This window comes from Sceloporus occidentalis, unplaced genomic scaffold (assembly GCF_023333645.1).
Source record: "Sceloporus occidentalis isolate IW3139 unplaced genomic scaffold, rSceOcc1.0.p SCAF_6, whole genome shotgun sequence".
NCBI classification, from domain to species: domain Eukaryota; kingdom Metazoa; phylum Chordata; class Lepidosauria; order Squamata; family Phrynosomatidae; genus Sceloporus; species Sceloporus occidentalis.
In genome coordinates, this window is record NW_028316986.1 from 113,829,597 (window position 1) to 113,854,355 (window position 24,759).

The following is a 24,759-nucleotide window of genomic DNA, read 5'->3' on the forward strand; positions in this document are numbered from 1 at the left end:
CAAAGACTTGTACTTGTGGAGTCTGTCAGTTGAATAATTCTGGTATCTCTATTAAATTGGCTGTGAGCTCTTTGGTGGGAAATGATCCATGTTTGTGGTTATGTATTGCAGCCTGGTGCTAAAGTCTGCTTCATGTGATACTGAGGATAAAATTTATGTTTGCACACTACCAGGGGAATTGCATACAGAAATTGGAGGTGGTGGAGGAGAGTGAGCAGTTAGTATTTCCCATCCTCTTTGTTGGCAGTCTAGTATGTTGCTTTAATCCAATGGTTGGTCCTCTGAGAGCCTTACTAACCAGATCTGAGAGTGATGAGAAAGAGAGTAGGCCATTTGTGGGGAAAAATAACACAGAATTTATTCAGTTCAGTGACGAAATAAGATTGCCAAAAATAAACAAAAAGTATAAGCAACAGGATGCTTAAAACATTCTCCTCTGTAATAGAGTTTCTGAACACATGATGAATCTGCTCCATTGAGGCAAGGATCTCCAGACACCTGCATACTATTGATCAAAAGCTCAAGAAAGACTATCTGACTTTAGGTTTTATCAGTCTCTAATGCTTCTACATGCTGCCAGCAAAAAGGGGATAAACCAGGCAAAACAGGAAGTTTTCCATTGGCTTGACTTGAGGTGTGGGGCTTGTTATGTCACTAACAGGATGCTAGCCTTAGTGGGCACCATTGGAGAGTGACTTGTTTTTATGAGGCACTCTGCTACAAAAGTGTATGATTTCTAGTAGAGAATTAATTAGCTCAAAAGGGAGAGACAATCTTCTGCCCAGTAAACACATAAACCACAGAATTAAACAAACACGATAGAAAATCCCTATCTCAGACTTTATGGTAAGGAGATTTGTTGTAGGTGTATGCATAAAGCGGAAGCTGTGAGGCCTGAAAACTAAAGCATTGTTTGTGTGTGCTTGAAACTAACTTTTTTTTTTTTTTTTTCGTTTATAAATCTTTATTTGGTTTTTTTCTTGAAAAAAAAAATTACAATATTCAAAAAGAAGAAAGCATACATACAGGCTATAATAGAACCTTATAGAAGAAGAGAAAAAAGAAAGCAAAAAAAAGACAAAGAGGCAACATGATCTCCTTTTTCTTATTCTGTAATTATGGTTGTCTGTACATTTTTCTATCGAGGTTTACTAGCGCCTGTTTTTTTTTTTTTTTTCTCCCTTACCCTTCCTTGCTGTATACTACATTAGTTTCTACTGACACCAGTTTTCTTGCAGTTTTCCCCATTTCTTTTCAAACGTTTGCTTTGTTTTCCCTACAATATACATGGACATTTTATCCATCTCCTTCAATTCCAACACTTTTAATTTCCAGTCTGTTAAATTTGGCATCTTTTTTTGTTTCCAGTATCTTGCAAATACCATGCGTGCTGCCGTTATTAAATATAAAATCAAACTAGTCTGTATTTTGTCTAATTTTTTTTGTGGTATTTCTATCATGTTGAGCAAAAATATTTCTGGCGTTAGTGGTATTTTAATTTCTGTTATGTTTTGTATTTCTTTATGTATTTGTTTCCAGTATTTTTGGATTTCTTTACACTGCCACCATATATGGTACATTGTTCCCATCTTCTCGCCACATTTCCAGCATTGCCCATTTATATTTTTTTCCATTTTTTTCAACCTAGAAGGTGTCAGGTACCATCTGTATAGTATTTTATAATAATTTTCTTTCAAAGTGTTCCCTTTTGTAAATTTTTGAGTATCCCTCCAAGATTTTTCCCATGTTTCTAGTGGTATTGCTTTCCCTAAATTTTCCATCCACCTTATCATTGAAACTTTAATCGTTTCCTCTTCTTGATCGAGGTCCAGTAACAATAACATCAAATCCAAAGAAATCTTTAAGGATGTAAATAAGGGATTATATATAGCAACAGAGATAGAGTTACAAATGGGTAAAATATTGATCGTTAATATCTACGCTCCGCAGGAAAAAAAAGCTAAATTTTTTAATGAAATAAGACAAAAGATTAAAGAATCAGACTATGACAAAATAATAATCACAGGAGACTGGAATGGGGTTTTGAATCCAATGACAGATAGACTAAACCAAGCTAAAAGGAAAAATATGCAAGGGATACTTCCCAAAGCAGCACAAAATCTAATAAAGGAGAATTTCTTAGTAGATATATGGAGAGAAAGGAATGAAAAGGTGAAAAATTTTACATACTATTCTGGACGATTCAACTCCTGGTCCAGAATTGACTTCACAGTAATATCAAAATCTCTATGTAAATACATAACAACAACAGAGATAATGCCTAAGATATTTTCAGACCACAACCCAATCGCTGTGCAGTTAAGCATAGGGAAAAAAAATTACTCATGGAAACTCCAGGACTTTCTCCTGGCGGATGAAAAGATAACAGAAAAAATTAAACAAGAAATTAAAGCATATTTTGACCACAATGATAACCAAGAAACCCCAATACATGTAATATGGGATGCATCGAAGGCAGTAATCAGAGGCTATTTTATTCAACAGGAAATAAGACAAAGAAAGATGGAAAAACAGGAAGATAAAGAAATAATAGAAAAATTAAAACGTAAAGAGGAAAAATTAATAGAGAACCCGCGTGATAATAGCTTAAGTGAGGAAGTACAACTAACAAGAAAACAAATAGAACAAAAATTAACAAAAGAGACCCTGCATAATATTAAAATGTGTAAGCATTACCATTTTGAAAACGCCAACAAGGTAGGAAAATGGCTGGCCAATAAATTAAAAAAACAAAAGGCGGAAAAAACAATACTAAAACTTACAGAAAAGAACAGTGTTTATACACAACAAAAAGAGTTAATCAGGATTACAGAACAATATTACAAAAATATGTTCAGCAAAAAAAGAAGAAGATGTAAATGAGAAAGAAAGAAAAAGGGAATACATAAAAGAATGCCACCTCCCAAAAATTTCAAAGTCTCAATTGGAAAATCTAAACTCCCCTATATCAATAGCTGAAGTCGAAACAGCAATAGAAAGGTTAAAAGCTGATAAAGCACCAGGTCCAGATGGATTTACGCCAAAATATTATAAAGTATTTAAATCAGAAATTTCTCCGTGGCTACATAAAACTATCAAACAAATTGATACAGGGGATATACCGCAAACATGGAGACAATCAATAACGGTATTGATACCAAAAGAAGGCAAAAATCCTGAAAATATAGAAAATTATCGCCCAATTACACTCCTGAACATCGACTACAAGATTTATGCATCTATACTGGCAGAAAGAATAAAAAGATTCCTAGGAGAATGGATATCGGAAGAACAAGCGGGTTTTCTCCCAGGGAGACATCTAAGAAATAATATTCGCACGGTGTTGGACATAATTGAATATTACAATAATCATAAGGAGTTAAAATTGGGACTACTCTTTTTGGATCTAGAAAAGGCGTTCGACAATGTAAATTGGGACTATCTAATGATATTGTTGGAAGAATGTGGAATTCAAGGTAAAATACTACAAGGAATACAGAAAATATATAAAAATCAAGAAACTCAAATAATAGTTAATGGGGATAAAACAAACAGATGTGAAATAACTAAAGGGACCAGACAGGGATGTCCACTCTCCCCACTCTTATTTATTATGATAATAGAGACATTATGTAGGAAGATAAAAATGGAAAAAAAGATCAAGGTACCAAAAACTGAAAATTTTCAATATCATCTGCGCGCGTATGCAGATGACATAGTAATCTTTCTTGATGATCCAATAAGGAGTATAAGAAGGGTAGAGGAAATCATGGAAGAATTTGGAAAAGTAGCAGGAGTTAAAATAAACAAAAGTAAAAGTGGTTTAATAACCAAAAACCTAAACTTTAAAGAATCAGATACGCTAAAAAGAGAAACCGAATTTAAACTGATGGATAGAAGTAAATACTTAGGGATAATCATAACTAATAACAACAAAGACCTATACAAAAATAATTATGAAGAGACATGGAAAAAAATTAAAGAAGAAATAAATAATTGGAGTAATAAGTATCTCTCTCTTATGGGAAGGATAGCGACAATACAAATGCAGGTTCTACCCAAACTGCTATTCTTATTTCAAACACTCCCAATCATAGAAAATAAATCACCATTCACACAATGGAACAAGGAGATAAGAAGGTTCATATGGAGAGGGAGGAAGCCTAGAATAAAATTAAAAGTATTACAAGGAAGGAAAGAAAAAGGTGGTCTAGGTTTACCTAATCTTGAACTATATTATAAGGCATGTGTACTTTTATGGGCCAAAGACTGGATACTTTTAGAAAACAAGAAACTATTAGAAATAGAAGCGGTGGATATGAAGGCAGGATGGCATGCGTATCTAGTATATGACTATAACGATAAAAAATTTAACACACATAGAATAAGGAAGGTAGTATTAAAAACTTGGAAAAATTATAAGAAATTCTTCTATATTAAGATTCCAAAATGGTCCTCTCCACAAGAGGCTTTCCATAAAGTAGAATATGGGGGGAACCACATATGGTTAAAACATGAGGACTGTGTGGAAAAAACAAAAGGAAAGTTGGAAATTAAAAAAAAAGAAGATCTAGAACGAGAGGGGAAAAAAATTAATTGGTTACAATATGAACAATTAAAAATAGAAATAAAGAATGATTTAAAAGACAGGGGCATAGAAATGGAAAAAACGGAATTTGACAAAATTATAATGGGTAAGGAAAAAGCTACAATCAGGAAAATTTACAAATTGCTTGAAACTAACTTAAGGGGCTGGATCTTATTTCCAGGAGAGTGAAAGGTTCAGGGAGGAAAAGAGACTGGAGGAGGGTGTGTGGGCATACACAGATTTTTCAGACTCTTGTTTGAGCTCATGTAGAGTACAGCAGCTGTTTCCTGCAGATGTTCACAATATCAGATTCATTTGGTTAGAGCAATAGGCACAGCAACGCTAAGTACACAGTCAGGCCAAGATTCTACTTGAAGCTGGCAGATCATAAAATTAGACCAGTATATGTATTTGGAGATCCAAACACCAGAGAGGGAGGGTGCAAGCAAGTGGCCTGGAGCAGTTCAGAATATTTTGGATTTGGGGGTTTAGATGGAGCTGCACCTGGGTGGCAGAGAGCAACCATTACACAGCTAACCAAAGCATTGGTTATACATTGATTATAGAGTAGGGATTACACTAGTGTAAAGCCAAAAGATGATCCTGGCCTCATTTTCCAGCACCATATACACTGTTTGGTTCTCTTGGTTTACTCCAGTCCCTTTAGTTACCAACTGCTGAATTCAGTTCAGTTCATCATTATTATGGTCATAGACCAGCAGAGGTAAAAAGGGGATACAGAATAAAAGAAGGCAATCGTCAAAACAACAACAACTGAGATTACATTCTGTGAGGGGAGCCAGATGTCCTCCTTTTCCAGGACATGTCCTACATTTCAATCTTCTGACCAAGAGAAATATCAAAATGTCCTCCATTCTGAGCATGACTAAGAAGCACGGATTTACATTTCTGTGAATATTTTGAGCTTTTATTTGGTCATGCCCTCCATTGTTTTTTTTATTGGCCTGCATTTTGCAGTGTTGTACAGTATCTTCCTTTGCAGCTATGACTTCTGGTCACCTTGATTCTGTGTCATGACAACTTCTTCCTGAAGAATTTCACATGATAGAATGGGGAAATATGATTTGGAACAGCAAATCAGAGGGAGCAATACAGACACATCATTGGTGGCAAGACCATGTTCTTTCTGTTGATTAACCAATAAAGAAATGCATAAAAGTGGCTAGACTTCCAAAAAGAATGATTTACCACTATCACAACCACCATATCCCCCCCCCCCCAAAACTTGTGGTGACTCAAATAGGAAAGCAAAGAAAAGAGATAGAAACTGCCATGTATAGGAAAGATAGAAGATAGAAGAGAACCTGAAACATACCTTGTGTGGTGTCCATCATGAAGATACAGCGGATGTTCAGGGAACTTCCATCATGAGTAAAGAAGAGCTATGGAAAAGGATATGGTTAAGTGCTCTGCCACTTCACAATTAGTGCACATTGGGAACCAGAACTGGAAGGCTCTCTGGTTTTAGTGGTTTTTAAATTCTTAGTTTCTGATGAGGCAAATGATTTTAGCTAGTGATTTCAGCAAATGAGCAGCAGACTTGAGTGACAAGGATTTGAAGAAGCATGGCTCTAATGAGAATAGATGCTATGCTGAGAGAACTTTGTCGCAATGATGAGAAATGACTTGGCAGTGAAGCCCTGAGTTTATATAGCTTTTTTAAAAAAGAGGCAAATAGAAGAGAGATAGGACTAAGTTTTGTGCTGATCAGACAAAAGGGCAGATTCACCAGCCTAAATCCAGTCAAGATGGTTCTTTCTGTTATACTACATCTGTAGTGTGAGGAGACCTTTGCTAGCTGTGGAATGTCCTGGGGGCATATGACTTCAGTCAGGTACATTCATATCTCTTGCCCGAAAAGTAGTCCTCAGTGGCATTCCTATAGTGGGGTAAAAATGGTAGCTAAGTAGAGAAAATTTGTTAAATACTATCTTGCCTTTGACCAGCAGCTTGTAACCCCATAAGGATAATGCTTGCTATTATTTAGAAATTATTTTTTGTAGCCAGTGCTGCCATGTCTCTTTGCTGGTCCATATATCAGTCAGGCTTTTCTGTCACAACATGAAAGGATAAGCCAAAGAATGTGTAAACTAGGTTTGACATGACAACATATGCTCATGGATATGATTTCTTTATTCATTTTCCTGGAAGAAAGTAAAAAGAGAGAAATTATGTAACTACACTTATGCATTCTTGATATGGAGGTCACGGCTGACCCATTTGTTGCTAGGCATGGTAGAGATGATGTGCATTGTTTTATACACGTGCGCGCACACACACACACACTGTGATGTTTGAATTTAATATATTTTTTAAAGAGTGCCTGTCCTCTTCACCATGCAAGGACCACTATAGCATGATCAACTAAGGATTAGAGTCCACATTTTCCAAGAGAGATTTTGTCTCTTTGCAGAGTCCCATTTTTCCCTCCATTTTGAAACTGACTCATTCACACTAATATATGCTTGCTTCCAGCTACAACAGCTCGCTTGTTTTGTGAACTGTAGTTGTCATGAGATTAGTCAAATTTATTTTCCCTGCCAGCTGTATGCTTTTGTTCAGTTAAGATCCCAAACAGTGCAAAGGTGGCAGCATTTTATAATCTAATTTCAACATGTTGCTGGTTAGCTAGCATGCATTTTGCAAGAAGTGAAAGATGCCTGTGTAGCAGAGGCGTTGCTAGGGGAATGTGTAGGTATGAGCACACCAGGTGACATCTGAAGGGGATCTGGAACCATTGCTCCCCAAACATCTGCTTTTTGGCAGAAATGGGCTGTGACATTACTGTGTCCCTTTACAATGCTGAAGAGATGGTGTGAATGGGATGAGGCTCAGTGGGAAGAGAAAGGAGAGGTCCTAGGTATTTTTAAAATTAAAATTTAAAGTTTTATTTTTTTAAAAAATTAAAATTTAAAATTTGATTTTTTAAATTCCTTTAATATTTTGTTAAAACATCACATCATATCAAGTTTTCATTTTAACCACATGAAACTATATACATGTAAGTACATTTAGGGTGTGCATATGATACTGTAATTTAAAGATACAATCTTAATTTTGCTAGTTGTTTTATGTCACAACTATTGTCAGTACATTCGGTGATATATGGGGATTACAATTTATTAATAATATTAGTACAAAAACCATTATTATGGATTCTGTATGAGATGGGATGGAAGAAGGGTAAGGGGTGGGTAACACTATGAGTTACCACACCGGGTTATACCAACCCTAGTGACACCACTGCTGTGCAGTAAAAGGGGTATCATCATAAGCATACAATGCATTCTTTACTTTTAAGCAGTAAGAAACTTTAGGGCAGCTTTGTTCTGGGTCCATTACACATACTTCTTGTGAAGTAGTTTCTGCTTATTTACAAATATAAAAATTGAGCAGATCAGAGAGAACTGAAGAGCAATGGTATAAATGTGTGGCTTTACAACTTGTCACCACCCTAATGAAAAACTTTTGTTGCATTCCTATGTGTGCATCAATTGGTGTTTTCCCTCCACATAACTGTGCATAAAATTGCAAGCAAATCATGTTTCTCTAGCTTTAACTTCTTCACCATAGGCTTGGCAGAGGTATGTGGACTTCATCACATGAATGGCTTTTCCCTTCTAGGTATTACCAAATGGGGAGTTATGGGGACATCCTACTTGTGGTTCAGAACTTGCAACCAAGATCTCAGACATCTGATCCTCGATGGGTATGTAATTGTTCTGCACCACAGGCTGGAGGTCTCTTAGCAGCACTGACCCTCGAGTCTGAATCCATGTCTCAAATCAAATTTGAAATGAAATCATGGAAACTGGACACCCAGAATCTGAGTTCAGTCATCACTTGGAAAAATCTCCAGTCCTGACTGGATACAGTACAACCAATTTTTTTACAAATGGGAATGGGTGGAAGCTGTAAATAGTTAAACTGCATTATGTTGGTTCCTCTCCTTAGCTGTGCTACATTTTAGATTTATTTCTCATGTATGGTACACTGGAGAGGGAGAAGAAGAACGGAAACCAGCTTAAGCAACACTGATAAACATCTGCCTCATTGCTTTCTCATATAGCTGTTGAATGCAGTAATAAAATATGGAGAATTTAAAGTAAGTGTTGAATTTGGAGAGTATTGAATAACACAGCTATTTTTGGTTTTAGATTTAAAACAGCTGTACTTGCTTTTCCCTCAAGACATGCAATATATGCTAAAGGTATAGGCATAAAATTTTCTACATATTCACTACACAAAATCTGAATATTGAAAATAGCTTTATGAAGCAGGCTGCTACATATGTGTAATCATTTTCAAACTAGATTTATTTGCATGAATGTCTCCTCTCTCTCTCTCTCTCTCTCTCTCTCTCTCTCTCTCATACACATATCTATGTTCAGTATTCCAAATCTCCTGGACAAACTTTTTGGAAACTTGGAGAGATCTGTAAGAGTATGCCTCCAGCATTTTAAAAGATATTTAAAATGATCTTTTACTTTTAAAATGTATCAATCACATTATTATTAATGCATTCATTTATTTAGATTTATATAAATAAAAATATTAATTAGGGTCATGTGCCAAGAAAGCCCTGCGATTGGCTTGCCTTAGGGTTGCCCTACGTTGAAAAAAACTTGAAGGCACACAACAACAACAGCAACAAAGTCTTACAAATTCAGGCAGCCATCTTTTGTAGTTTGAGGGAAGATGCCTGTATTGGTTGCCTAGTGATACTGGGAGATGCTTCCTTGGAAGTAGCTGGTGAGCATGAGCCATGGTTGAGACAGCAGCCACAGTCTTTTTCTTCTCATTTCTCATCCCATGGGTGGGAAATGACAATGCATCAAATAATATGCAAGTATTGCCTCAGAGGATGGCAATAACAGCCTCACTAGAGCATAAAAACCAACTGGGTGACTTTGGGCAAGTCACACTCTCTCAGTCTTAGAGAATAGCAATGGCAAACTCCTTCTGAAGAAACCTGCCAAGAAAACCCTATGATAGGGTTGCCTTCGGTTGCCATATGTTAAAAAAAAAAAAAAAAATGACTTGGAGGCACACAACAACCAATAACAGTGCCTCAATTGGGACCTGTCAACATAAGACATACCTTACTACTTGCTACATAGCAACTTTGTTGTGGATTTCTTGCCCACCAACTACTTCTCTGTGTGCCATATATATTTCACAGGTGAGCCAACAGAAATAAAAACATCAGCAAAAAAAAATTATACACCCATTACACACACACACACACACACACACATTTTTCTGTTTCCAAAATGGTCAGCTATCCTGTATAGCTGACCATTTTAGAAACAGGAAAATAGTAAAAAAAAAGTGAAGAATTACATATTTTTATTTCTGCTTTTTTCTTCCATGCTACATGTTTGAAATAACAAAGCAATTTTTTTAAAAGTTCAACTGAAAACAAAGTTGCCTATTAAAGATTATACTCATTAAACACTCAAAATCTGATTCTGCTGCTTGTTGAAATCAACAGCAAAATTATGGTACTGAATGTAGGACAGAATTATATCTATCCAAAGAATTATATGACATGCATCAACAAAAGGATAAATATATCTTGACACTGCGGTGCCTTTGTAACAGAAATAGCAACTGTGAAATTAATAAAAACTCATGTTGCTAAAATCAGCCAGTATTTTTTTCTTTTGTCATTCCTCAACCTGGCAATTGCCTTTTTAAATATAGCAGACTAAAAGTCACAGATGCCATAGATAGGATTTGTAAAGTTCATACCCGAAGCAACATCCTAGTGCTGTGCAGCTAGAAATGCATTCAGCATTTCCATTATTGTCCTTCTTCTTAAAAGTAACTTGCCAAGCTCTGGCATAGGGACTTCTGACGTATGTACTAAATGTGCCTCTAGGCATATCTACACAGTGTACTTCTCTGAAAACAAAATGTCAGATGCAAATCCATCCTCCTCCCTCCAATCTATCTGGCCAAGTGTTTAGATTGTGCTTTCTATCTAGGTGACTCTCCAGCTTTCTGCTCTGCCATTTGAACAACCCTTTGTAATTTGACAGTGTTTGTGTACCTGTTATTGTGCAGTTCAACCTCCTGAAGGCACAACCATAGCAAGTGAAGAGCAAGATATAGGTAACAGTAGCATGAAAGAAAACGATTTGTATCATTGTTGGTGTTGAAATAAGATTCTGCTTCATGTCCAGCTTGTACATGGAAAGGGAAGGGCACCATCTTGCTGTTTGCCCTGGATAGTCTTGGATGTTCCACACTCTGCTGCAAAACTATGTCCAAACTGAGCAATAGGAAATATTCAGGAGACAGAAACAAAAAATGAATTCATTCTACTTAATAATTTTTCATCAGTTGTCTACTATGAAGAAATTAATGGAGGAATGTTTGACCTCAGAAGAGAGTAGGCAAAAGTGGGTTTAGAATACTGATTAACCAGATTTCTGTATTTCTGTTTTTGTATGCTTGGGACATTAGTTGCTGCTTCATTATTGCCTTTCTCCTAGGACTTATTATTATTTTTTATTCAGAGAATGCAAATTGATTCATCTCTTCAGGGCATCTTAACAGTTACAATATAGGTTATGATGACATCGACACTGGAAGAATTCTGAATGTTAATTTTAAATGTAGTACTCTGCCATCCTGATATGTTTAAATAACAACAAAAAGTGTGCCACATTAAAGACTAACACAGTTTATCATATCAAAAACATTTGTAGCTTACAACCATATCCATCAGATTCTTGTATGTGTTGAATTGGACTGCAGTCCATAGAAATTTATGCCATAATAAAATGTATTTTTCTCAAAGTTTGCACAAAGCTTTTTGTTGTTTTTGCTGCAACAAAATGGAGCAGCCTAAAGGACTAATACAGCTACCTGACATTTTTAAATAACTTTATAATTTTGAATTTAGAGACATAGCCATGTTAGTCTGGAATATCAGTATGCGAAGGGATCTTGTAGCACCTTTGATACTAACTATGCAAAAGACATCATAGCATAAACTTTCGTAGACATGGTCAATTTGAGTCAATTTAAGAAATTTAAGCTTCCTTAGCATACAAATGTAGATTTAACAATAATTATCCAAGTGTGGATGGATGGAGGACTTTGTTAGTATTGTGGAATGAATTTTGCTGAGAGTTTTTTTTAATGACAGTTCTTTACTTTTGATCTTAAGAGAGTACATTTTGTTACTGACCTCTTTGAAAGGGCTCTTTTTGTCTTTTTGAAAATTGACTTCCTCCATACTTTTACTCACATGGACTACAAAGCCCTATAGTAGATTTTTCCCAAGAAAGAGTGGAGTCCAACAAGCCTAAGAGCTGTCAGGTTGGGAATAGCAGTCCCAAAGCATGGGATCACATCGTACCAACTCTTTAGTTCAGCTTGCCACTGACCTGCATTTCTCTTTTCTTTCCATCCCCAGCAACATGAATACTTCACTTATTCTTCAAATGTCTTATTTATTCATTAAGGAATCATTTGCTGTATATGGGGGAAGGGGTCAATTGGGGACACCGATACCCTCAAACAGCAAAAAGTAGATAACTACAAAGTTTTGTTAGAGCACGAAGAGTGGAGAGTTCAATCTGAAGTGTTTCAGTCTCATACAGCATATGCAGAATATTTTCCTGCTCAAATAAACACAACATCCTTTTTGCATATATATATATTGCAAAAATCAGTGGTAGAGCATATGATTTGCATTCAGGATCCATGGATCCCACATTCTGTCTAGGCACCTTCAGTTTAAATGACCAGGTATCTAAGAAGCCCACTCTTCTTGGGATGATCAGGCATCCTGCTTTTCCAGGACATGTCCTACATTTCAGCCTTCTATCCAGGAGTAATTCCGCAATGTCCTCCATTTTGAGCATAACTAAGAAGCATGAATTTATATTTATATGTAGTAGTGTTTTTAGTTTTTATTTTGTAATGCCTTACGTTTTTTCAACGTCCTATATTTTACACTGCCTTGTCCTCCTTGGCAGTTATGATATCTGTTCACCCTGACTCTTCTCTTACCTGAATTGCATAATTAAAAGGGTGTGTAGAAGAAAGAGGAATAGGAAGTAAAAAAGCTAAATGGAAAAGGAGAGAGAGAGAGAGAGATTGGGGGGGGGGGCAAGAAAATAAATAAATAAATGGGAGATGAAAAAACAATTTGAAAAAATAATTTCATTTAATTATCAAAGAACATGTAATGAGTAATATTACAAAGGTATACTTTGGTGCTCATCCAAATACAAAATAATGTATATTACACAATGACTACAACAGAAACTAATTCAGAACATAATAAACTGAGGGAAAGTTATTGAAGAGAGTACAATAACACTCCTATTACCTCAAGAAAATGCTAAACACTTTTTTTCCATAAAGGCCTGTGAGGGGTGCAGGGAGATACCTGCCTTTCAGACCTAAAAGACTTGGTTTTCTGATATGGCCCTGGATGCTTGAGGGTCTTGGTTTCCTACTAAACAAACAAATCACTCCTTCTCCACTCCCATTCCATTCTAACACTCACTTATTCTCCCTTTATTTCCATTTCCACCCTCTTAGGCTCTATAAAGTTTTCTGTCTCTCTCTTCCCCAGCTGTCTTCCCAAAGAAATATTACAGCTCAGCCTGCCTAACAATAGAGCTATTTCTTTTCTCCAGTTCTAATATTACTTCAATAGAAGCATCAGACCTGAATATATTTTACTGAATATGACAGAGGTAGAGGCACACACCCTAATGAATTCTTACAAATTCTACAATCTAATTCATTAAAGCATATTTTTAATATCAGTGGTTAATTAGGGAATGTCACGAATATGGAAAAATCACTAGAAAAATTGCGTGAATTAATAAGTTAGTGAGATAACTGGTGAGTTAATTTCAAGCTCTGATCTTATTGCAGAACAATGTTTGCGGCTGGTATCTACACCACATAACATTCAGTCCCTAAAAGTTTTTATAGATCTGGGATCATGTCTTTAAACATAACTAGATTTTTGTCTGTTCTTAAATATGCTTACCTGGAGAAATGTCAATGATACTCTATTATGTGAATGACAAAGAAGAAAGTATCTATTTGCATTTCAGCAGAGCTACCTGGAGTTACCTAAACTGAGAGAGGCAGGAGCAGGAGTTGAGGACAAGTGGAAGTAATAGGAGAGGTCTCTATGCATTGGATTAAAAAGATAGATAGAGTTGTTGCTCATTGAAGGAAGGCTTATTTGCTTTTACTGATGCTCTTCTGATCTCTTTTTAAACAAAGCTTATTATAATGATACCATAGGTTTCTCATGCTTCCCATCCAAACTCTGCAGTGCTGTCCATAAAATGTTCCCCCTTTTAAGGAAATGGAGAGCATATTATTATTATTATTATGAAGGACCTCATCAATTTTCCTGGAAATAATGAGAGCTCAGATATGCATATACATGTTGATACCAATATTAATATCAAATTTACTTCTTTGATTAGGAATTCCCTGAAGAAAAATGGCCCAGTACCAAAAGATTACACAGCTCATGAGCACCTTCAGGATTTGACAAAGAAAAGGAATACCATTTAATTTAGAGCTGGGCTTACTTTTATTTCATCCTGAAACCTAAACCTTTGGAGTGATCAGTAAGTTTAAAATGAATGTTTGCTGTTGGCAATGATAAAAATATATCCGTTCATTTCCTTTCCAATGCAGTCCTCTCTTGTTCTGCCCAATAGTACAAACTAGCATTAGCCCACACAATAGACTCTGCTGTTGGAGCTTCTGTATGCTCTGATTCTCATAAAGCATCTGCTATTGCAAAGTACTGAGGCAAGTATCTCTCTTGCCTCAGCTTGGCCCACCCACACCCCTACTGTGCTAGGGCTTTTCAGACATTCAGTTTAGATAGACAAAATATTCGGACGATGGAGAAGGATTGTAGTGGCAGTGTTCATCCCAGAGCTATACCCATTTGATCTGAAGATATAATTAGGAGCTCCAATATGGCAGGATTCCAAAACTAGGTCCATGCACTTGAAGATCTATAAACTGTCTTTAGCCTCCCAAATGACTAAGCATAAGACCCTAATATCCTTCCATAATGTGCTTTAACTCCATCACAATTTGATATCTAACAAGGCTTTTTCTTCTATTGACTGTCTTTCCATTGCAAAAGTCCTAGTGGTAGGTGGGTAGAACTTCAGAAGAAAATTAGTGGACCAAGTAAGAAATGGGTACCCCTCTGCTCTCACGCTGTCTCCTTTCCAAGTTGCTTTATCCCAAAGAAAATTTGCAAAGGAGAAGTAATTTTTCGACTGCATTACAAATGATACTTAACATCCTGCACTCCCTCTTTTCCTTCAAGGAGCACAAAGTTCAGTTCTTCCATTTTATCCCCACAACAATCCTGTGACACAAGTTGGTCAGAGAGGTAATGACTAGTTCAACATCATTCAGTAACCTCCATGGCTGAATAGAGATCATAGAATCATAGAATCTTAGAGTTGGAAGAGACCACTAGGGCCATCCAGTCCAACCCCCTGCCATGCAGGAAATCCAAATCAAAGCATCCCTGACAGATGGCCATCCAGCCTCTGTTTAAAGACCTCCAAGGAAGGAGACTCTATCACCTTCTGAGGAAGTGCATTCCACTGCCGAACAGCCCTTACTGTCAGGAAGTTCCTCCTAATGTTCAGGTGGAATCTCTTTTCCTGTAGCTTGCATCCATTGTTCCGGGTCCTGTTCTCTGGAGCAGCAGAAAACAAGCTTGCTCCCTCCTCAATATGACATCCTTTCAAATATTTAAACAGGGCTATCATATCACCTCTTAACCTTCTTTTCTCCAGGCTAAACATTCCCAGCTCCCTAAGTCGTTCCTCATAGGGCATGGTCTCCAGACTCTTCACCATTTTTGTCACCCTCCTTTGGACACGCTCCAGTTTCTCAATGTCCTTTTTGAATTGTGGCGCCCAGAACTGAACACAATATTCTAGGTGGGGCCTGACCAATGTACATTTGCATTCCAACCCCTCCACCAAACTAATTTAATTTAACTGTTCAAGCAGTAATTCAGAAAATCCCTGGTTTACCTGTCTGGATTTTTATCTGACATCTCATAAATCTGTCATTACCATGATTTATTGTACTGTAATATTTCACAGAGGAAGGGAAAAAAACATTGTCATTTCAGAGCTGTAGAGTTTTAGTGTTCAACCCCTTGCCCCAAAAAGATGAGTATATTTTTCTCTCTCTTCAGAAAACCCTTTGCAATCTATGCCAGACCACAGTGTACTCATGCAGAAAATAAGCAGAAGGCATGGAATGAACAAATCAATAGCTCCAGGTGACTCATGCAAGTTTGCAAAGCTAGTTGCTGTGGGATTTTTTTAAAAAAAAATGGAAGGAAGATGCAGGCATTGTACTTAACAATTTATGGTAATTGTTGGGGCATTGTAGCTTTGTGTGTGTTTTTCTTTGTCTAGAGAAAACCCAAGTCCTTTTAAGGATGTTTTTTGTTGTTTTAATTAAATGGTTCAGGCAAACTGCATGGCACATATTAATCCACTCTTGCTCTTCAGAGTGAAGAAATAAATCAAGAAAGGATTAAGCATAAAATAGGTGGTGGGCAATGGTAACCACAGGCTAGGAATCTGTCTCTAACACTTGACCCAATCCCAACCACATTTACTACAAAGGAGGGCCTATTCAACAGATTTCTGTGCTCAGGAGCATGGCCTAATAATAGCAAAGCACTTCATAAGCCAGCCTGTAGGTGACACTACAAAGACTTGTTAGTGCCTTATGAAGAACAGTGTCTACCTGCCAAACAGAAAACTGTTGCGAGGGTTAATTATATACTTAGCATACATTTAGCTTTTATTTTATACAGTTCTCTCATTTACTTTTAGGCATATAAATACATTTCCATCTCATGATATATAATTGGAATAAATATGAATATCAGCATTTTAAGCCTGTTATAGTGGAAACCTAATCTCCTAGGGCTTTTGTTGAAGAAGGGTAAGAGTACTGTTGGCGGGGGGGGGGGGGATTCAAGTGTTGTAGGTTATATTTCAGAGGAAGGAATGAGCAAAACCTCCTCTGAATCTTCTTTACCTAAGAAAATCCTATGAAATTCATGGGGTTGCCATTGGTGCACAGGCAGCTTGAAGGAACACAGAACACACACACACACATATATATAGAAAAGCTTTGGATAGCCCTATAGAAAGCACTTTCAGATTCAAATCAAAATCTACACAAAATTTCAGCAACAAGGCAGGGGTTGGGGTGAGGCCTTTGGGGTCTTCCTTGTGGATCCAGCTGAGCCTCTTTCTCTGTAATGGGCAGGAAATGGAGAAGAAAAATGCTACGTAGGTAATGCAACAACAACAACAAAAATCCAGAGCTGTTTACAAATAATCATGAGTTGTAACATATTACTTAACGAGGGCAAAATGATGGCCCATTTGAATAATAGCATGACAGATTTAATTTTATGCTGTAATGAATATTGTTTGTTATTTTCTGAAACACTAGGATGAGAGGTTATTTTTATTTTTAAGTGTTTAAGAATATTTTAAATTAATAAAAAATAACATATAGGATTGTACATTAAATTAACAAGTAATGCATTTTTTTAAAAAAAGTATCTAACTACAACATATAATTTACCAAAAGAAACCACCAATGCACCAAGTTCTTGATAAGTCTGTGCTCTCCATCCCCACCCCTTATCCTAGCAGAGAGGCTTTGGGATTAGCAGGCAATCTTTCCTTCCACCCTCCTTCATAACATTGCTGTACACCTACTTCCATTAGAGTTAAATGCTAGCCTCTCCAATTGACACGTTAGTCTATTCTAGCAAAACAACAACAAAACAAACAGAATGAAATGAAAAACCAAGACGGCAACAACAATGACAGTCTTGGGGCACCCTAAAAAGTAAGGAATTTGTTATATCATAACCTTTTGTAAGCCAGATGAAGTGGGACTGCATATGAATTAATGAATTAATTTTTCTTTAAGGTGCTGCAGGAGTACTGCTTGATAAAAAACGAGTTATTTTAAATTGTGAATTTAAGCATTTTCGTTGTGTATAAAGGGTTAATAGATAGACCAGCCCCACACCATCTTGACAGTCTCCTTGTTACGATAAATAGATAGACATCAAATCTTTTATTTGCAAAAAAGAAAAAAAACGGGGGGGGGGGGAACCATGCACTTCCAAAGTATAATGTAATTGCTCTAGCTGACAGTAATACAACTGGATTGCTGTATCCCTGACCCTTATTCATTGAACTGCATGGTTTTGGCTCTAAAAATTTGGCAAAAAATGGCTGCCACTGTTGTTTAGTTAATGGAATTTTTCTTCTGCCTTGCCCATGATCAGGCTATTCAGTGACCAATGAGAGAACTGTCCAAGGTCCTACCAGACTCCCTACTGTTTTGTTACTTTGCAGCTTCTGTCACAGTCCAGCCAGCAATTTTGTGAAGCTATGAAACAAAATACTTTAGTTGTGGTGCCCTGGGACTGGAACATGTTTCAAAGCTACCTTCATCTCTGGCCAGGGGACGGGACTGAGACACAGTGAAGGCTCACTTCTATGTGTATATTCATGCAGGTTTGCTCATGATTTCCTAGGAGATGTGCTTTGGCCTAAATAGTCTTTTCCACAATTCAGCTTCTATAAACAGCTTTGCCAAGTGCAGGCACAAATATGTGCTTAGTTTGAGCCCATTATAAAGACAGAACAGTCTGATCTTTGCTGCCCTTCCTGTTGCTGCAGCCATCTCCATGCAAAAACATTGTATGGGAATGAGTTCTAAGCCCTTGTAGGCTAACTGTATCGAAATAGTCCAGGCTGTTAGATTCCCTCATGAGCTGCCAAAATAAAATGGTAATGATAAAAGATTAAAATGGAAATGGAAAAAAATGCTATCTAGGTAATAACAGTGAGAAACAGACAATGAAAGGCTCAGAAAATAACTGAATTATTTGGTCTGAAAATTGTTCCAAAGCACTTGAAAAGAGACTCAGAAAAAAGGAATAGAAAACAGTACTTTGATTAATTTCTTCCTTTTGCAGCAGCTTTATTCATTTCTTTTTTTCTGGACTGCAGTGTGTGGTAGGTCTGATCAGTTCCCTTGAGGTAAGTATTCTTTGGCAAAATTACTTTTTTTGCAGAACAATCAGTTGTCATTTTGTTCATTATGCTTTTCTGAGATAATTCCCCAGCTTATAATAATAAAACCTCTGGGGAAAAAAACAGAAATCATACATTTCACTGCTAAACTTTCAAAAACAAACTCAGGGGAAAAATTGTGTAAGACTGCAAAATGTACTTAGATGCTACAATGCAAGTCCAAGTTGTCACAAGTTCTTTTAAGTGGAGATGCCACATTTAATAATAATAATAATAATAATAAATGTATTTATATACTGCCTTTCCAAGAAGATCAAAGCACATTTCATAGTCTTTGCCTGTAAAACTGAGCTAGAGGCTAAGATTTATAATGCTATATATTTTGCAGAGATTCATACCAATGGCAATGATTACTTATATTTATCCCTACATTTCCTTTTGTCCTTAATTAGAAGATAGCATCAGAACACTTTCAGATGAAGAGAACCAGATGCTATGAACAAAAAGGTATTTTCTGTCTTTCCTCCAGAACAAATATTTATTGGGTCGCAAATGGAAGGTAACAACATCTAGATCCCACCTAAAATGCTTCAATTGATGCTGCCACAGCTTAGCAACATTCCTGCACAGCTTAGCAACATTCCCGTCTAAACGCTGCACCACTGGAGCACCACAAAGCTGCCCCCTATGTGGACGGGTGGGCGGCTTCACAGCGGCTTCCTACCAGCTTGAGGGCATGCATCATCTAAACGATGCGCCCCCAAGCCACCGGGAAGCTGCCACACATGGGCCATTTGTTTTGCCCCCAAGTTGCTGTTCTAGAATTTTGGCTGCAGTTTCTAAGAAAAGGCGAGTACAAAGTTACAAACGAAAGGCAAATACAACAAATATAAGTGTGAAATAGGTGTGAACTACTTTCAGAGTGTCACTGTCTGTAATGTTAGAAATTTGAGGACTGAAGGAAAATTTCATATGAGGTGGAAGAATTCTTATGTACAGTGGCATCACTAGGGGAGGTGCAGTAGTGTAGACTGCACTGGGTGGCATCCCAAAGGGGATGACACCGGGTGGGGTAGTACACCCCAAGGGGAGCAAGTGGCTGCCTTCTGGGCCCCACACAGCTATGGCCAAGTGGGACTTGGAAGGCCAGCAGCTGCTGCAAGGGTGCACTCCCCACCTCGCTGTCACAGCATCATTCTATACACCACAGCAGCGGGGTGAGGGAATGCCCTTTTGCCCCTGCCCCTGGTAGTCCACCCCCCAGAAGCTCTGGCCAGGGACATCACTACTTAAGTACCTGGATTTTGTCCATCTTATAGCTACATCCCTGAGGTGATTCTAAATTGTTTAACAGCCTCACCAACATTTTATGGCAACAGCCTTTCAAATAAAGCATAAAGTTATATTTTATTTTAGAGTTGCTTTAGGTTTGACTTCTTTTGCAATACTACAGCTGTTTATGACCTGGGACCCTATCACATGGGATAAAAAAACTGGCTTACCTTTCCCAAATTGAATTCTAATTTGGGAGGCAGCTGGGTGCTATCATACATAAATCGCTGCTGAAATCATGGCCCAGATACAGCCTGGGTTCCCAGAGATGCTTTGGTACCCATTGTGTAAAGTCAGAAGCTTCCATTTTTGAAAAGGGGCCAGCTGGGTGCGGCTTTGACCAGGGCTGCATCCTGGCTGGATCTGGGTGGTGATTTGGCAGCAATTTATGTATGTTAGGACCCAGCTGCCTCCCGAATTAGAATTCAGTTCAGGAAAGGTAAGCTGGGTTTTTTACCCCATGCAATAGGGTCCCTGGTTGTTGTCAGCCTCATGTGTCTCCAAATGGTGAATCAAGTTGGTTTTGATAAACAAAATAAAATTCTGGAAATAGCTAGAAACAAATTAGAGACCAAAATAAAATAAAACACCCCTCATCTCAAGGTTCCATCTACACTGTAGAAATAATGTAGTTTGACATCACTTTAAGTGCTGTAGCTCTATTCTATTCTTCTGTCAAAGAGTGCTGGATGCCTCACAAAACTACAAATCCTAGGATTCTGTAGGATGGGGCCATGGCATTAATGAGAGAACTTTAAACTGATAGATGCAGCAAAGAAGTATGCAACAGAAAATGTATTTTCAACCACATGAAAGGAACTCTAAATAAATTGCAATAGTCTTGCCTGGAATAGCATTAATCGCACAGCAAGCTGCTATAACTGATATGTTTTAATTAAGTTGAATAAAGGCCACAATTTATTTTGCTTTTCCAGTTGGATCAGTCATTCTGCTAGAGTGACAGTGCTTTAAGAACTCATCATTGTTGTTGCTGCAGGGACAGAACAAGAGAGAGTGTTCTAGGAAAGAAAGGGCATTCCAATTAAATAGACATTGCCTTCCTCCAGTGCTTGGCTCCTCAGTTCCCTAGGAAACTATTCATAGAGGGGGAAGAGATTTTAGCCTCAGAGGCAGAGAGAAAGAGACTTGTTTTATCCTAGGGATGACTTCTCACACAAAAGGAGTCAGCCTTCTCTTCCTCTACTTCAAATGCTTTTAGCTGCATGGTTGGATGCTGTCTGCTAGGGACAGCTGGTGCCTCTGGAAAGCAGAGCTATGGTAAGTTTCACTCAAGTTGCTAAACTACTTCACACAACACAATCCTTAAAAGACAAACAAACACCAAAACTTATAGTACTTATATCTTGTTCTGCAACAGTGACAAGTCTCAGACTGGCCTAGGTCTTCTTCTTCAACGTGAGAGTCCCAGCAATGTCCCAGCTAATGTAATTAAAAAGAAAGGCGGGGGGGGGGGGGGATGATGTTTTCTTAGCCCATTGGAAGGGCTGATGGATAACAGCCATTAACTCCACCAGTGTTAATGAAAACCCTTCCTATCAGCCATAATAGATAACGAAACCTCCATGGTCATAGGCACTGAATGTCAGATGGCAAATATGATGAGGGAAATGCTTTATTTCCTGTTTGTAAGTTCTCTAGGCAGCATACGCACTACAAAAATAATTCACCACTTTAACTGTCATGGCTCAACGGTATTCTGGGAACTGTAGTTTTGTGAGGCATTTACCCTTCTCTGTCAGTGACAGAACAAATTACAAATCCCAGGATTCCATAGGATGGAGCCATGGCAGTTTAAATGGTGCCAACCTGCATTATTTCTGCAGTGCACAGACATCCCTGGAGACATCCACTGGCTGCAGTTAAAAGGAGAATAGATATTAATGAGGTTTTCAAGATTGCAAAATTAGAGTAATGCAGAAGTGTGCTCTAAGCCCTCAGGCTAAACCTTCTGAATCAATATCTTTTCCCCAGAATTTCAAATAAACAAACTCCAGCATGTTGTTTTCAGAACATGGCATGTTGAATGACTCCTCTTTAGTCTCTGTTCAAACCCAGCTTGCAATATTTTCCAAGATAAAAAGGCAAAGCTACTTCAGACAGAAGCAGCTTAGTTTAGCAAAAACAAGTTCTTTCTGCTATATGCAACTGACTTATGCAATCTACAGGAAAGGTGTTGTTGCTGTGTGCCTACAAGTCATTTCTAACTTATGGTGACCCAAAGATAACCCTGTCGTGGGATTTTCGTGGCAAGATTTGTTCAGAAGGGGCTTGCCTTTGCCTTCCTCTGAGGCTGATGACACAGGTTAGAGGTTAGAAATAGTAGGTAATATTAGGAGTACAGAGCAATGAAAATAAAAGTGCCCCACTCTGGTGAACAGACAGTAGGCTTGTATAGAGTTTGCTGAGCTTGGAAAAGTTTACTTTATGCAATACACTTCCCAGAACTGTGTGGTCATGCTAGCTGGGGATTCTGAGAACCATAGTTCAAAAAGTAACTTTCCCAAGGTCTGTGAGTTTCACCTGCTATCAATTACATAGGCGTTATGTAAGGACTCCTGCAGTACTAGGGAAACCTCTGGTAGACCTTCTTTGTGTTCTGGATGCTGAGGTACTCTGTTCAGACCACTGAGTAGACCATGGGATCTTATAACTCAGTGACCAGAGTCCTGTATCCACATTGCAGAAATAATCCAGCTTGACACCACTTTAATTGCCATGGCTCAATGCTATGGAATTCTGGGAACTGTAGTTTGTTGTGACAACAGAGCAAAGCTTTGAATCGCACTAACATGTTCAACATGTGGTTTACTAGAACTCCTAGATTCCTTTCACCTGTACTGTTGTCAAGCCAGGTGTCCCCGATTCTATATCTGTGCATTTCTTTTTTTTCACTCTAAGTGTAGTACCTTACATTTCTCCCAGCTTTCTAATCTATTCTGGTCATTTTGGATTTTGATCCTTTCTTCTGAGGTATTAGCTAGTTTGGTGTCATCTGCAAATTTAACGGCCATGGCTCAATGCTATGGAATCCTGAGAATTGTAGTTTGTCGTGGCACCAGAGCTCTCTGACAGAGGAGGCTAAATATCTTGAAAAACTACAAATCCATCCATAGCATTGAACTATGGCAGTTAAAGTGGAATCAGACTGCTTTATTTCTGCAATTCAGATGCAGCCGCAGTTGTGCCTTAGTTACTGGGGAAATGATTTACAGTAATTACAAGCGTTTAGTCACTTGTAACTAGTTGTTTATGCGTTGCTCTCACTGTGTCCTTTTTTGCTTCTTTGTGTAGCAAAATGGATTGCAGATGAAATCTTTAGACTGCCACGATACCCACTAAAAATAAAAAGAGTATCAGTGATGGAAAAACTGGTAATTTCTGACCCAGGTTGCATCCTTCCATACTGCACAATTATAACACTATAATTCCAGTTTAACAGCTATGGCAACATCCAACTGAATCTTGGGCCTGTTACAGACTGCCAAAATAAAGCTGCTTCGGGTCTCTTTGGAGGTATGCTATTTAAATGATGCAAGGGTCCTAAGAGTCCGGAGGTTGTGCCAAAGCCACACTCCATTCCTAAGCACTGGAGTGCAGCTTTGGTGCAGCTTCCGGATTCTTAGGATGCATGCATCATTTAAACAGCATACCTCCAAAGAGACCCGAAGCAGCTTTATTTTGGCAGTCTGTAACAGGCCTTGGACTTTGAGATTTGGTGAGACACTAAAACTCTCTGGCTGAGAATTTAACTGTCCTTCCCTATATTGCCAATCCCAAGATTCCATAGGATGTTGCCATGGCTTTTACACTGGAATCATAGTGCTATAAGTACAATAAAGGGCTTATGGTAGACGATTCAACCTATGGTTAGACAGGCATACCCTACCCTTAACCTGTATATACTTAGAAAATATAGTTGATGCTTATGTTAACTGGCAGTTATATCTTTAGCTTGATCTTATTTTACAAATTGAAACCCATCTCATGGTTAGGTGAAGGTATAAAAGCAATAAATAAACACTGCTGTGATGGAGACTGACAGGATCACACTCTCATTCCAGTATTTTGTCCTATTACACTTCCAACCTCACTTGTATTAATTTTGATCTAGTAAAAGTCACTTCAAATTTCCAGATCAATTTTGCAAAATAGACAATACCATTAAGACAGCTTCACTTTAAATAAATCATAAATGTTCTTTATGAGTCCCAAACTACCTAGCTTCCTGTTGTGTTGTACAAACTTTGGTTACAAAAGCTACATATGAATGATAATAGCAAGTGTCTGTTGATGCACAAAGAGGTGATTTATACTGAAGCTTCATTTCCCCTGTTGCTTTAGTATTTATAGTTCATAGCAGTTTTTGTAGCAAGTAGCATTCTCATGATGTATTCCCCTGTGATCTGTCAATCTAAGAAGAGTGAAACTAATGAAAGTAATACAGATAAATTAGACAAAGATACCACAATTCATCTGGAGCAGTGGTTCTCAGTCTTTGAACCTCCACACATTTTGTACTTCAGCTTCCAGTAGATCTAACTAATATGGCCAGTGCTCAGGAATGCTGGGAACTGAAGTCCAGAGCATCTGGAGGACCAAAGGTTGAGAACCACTGATCTGGAGGCTGCATGTCCACAGATGGTATTTGGTGGGAGTTTGCTTGTGTCAATG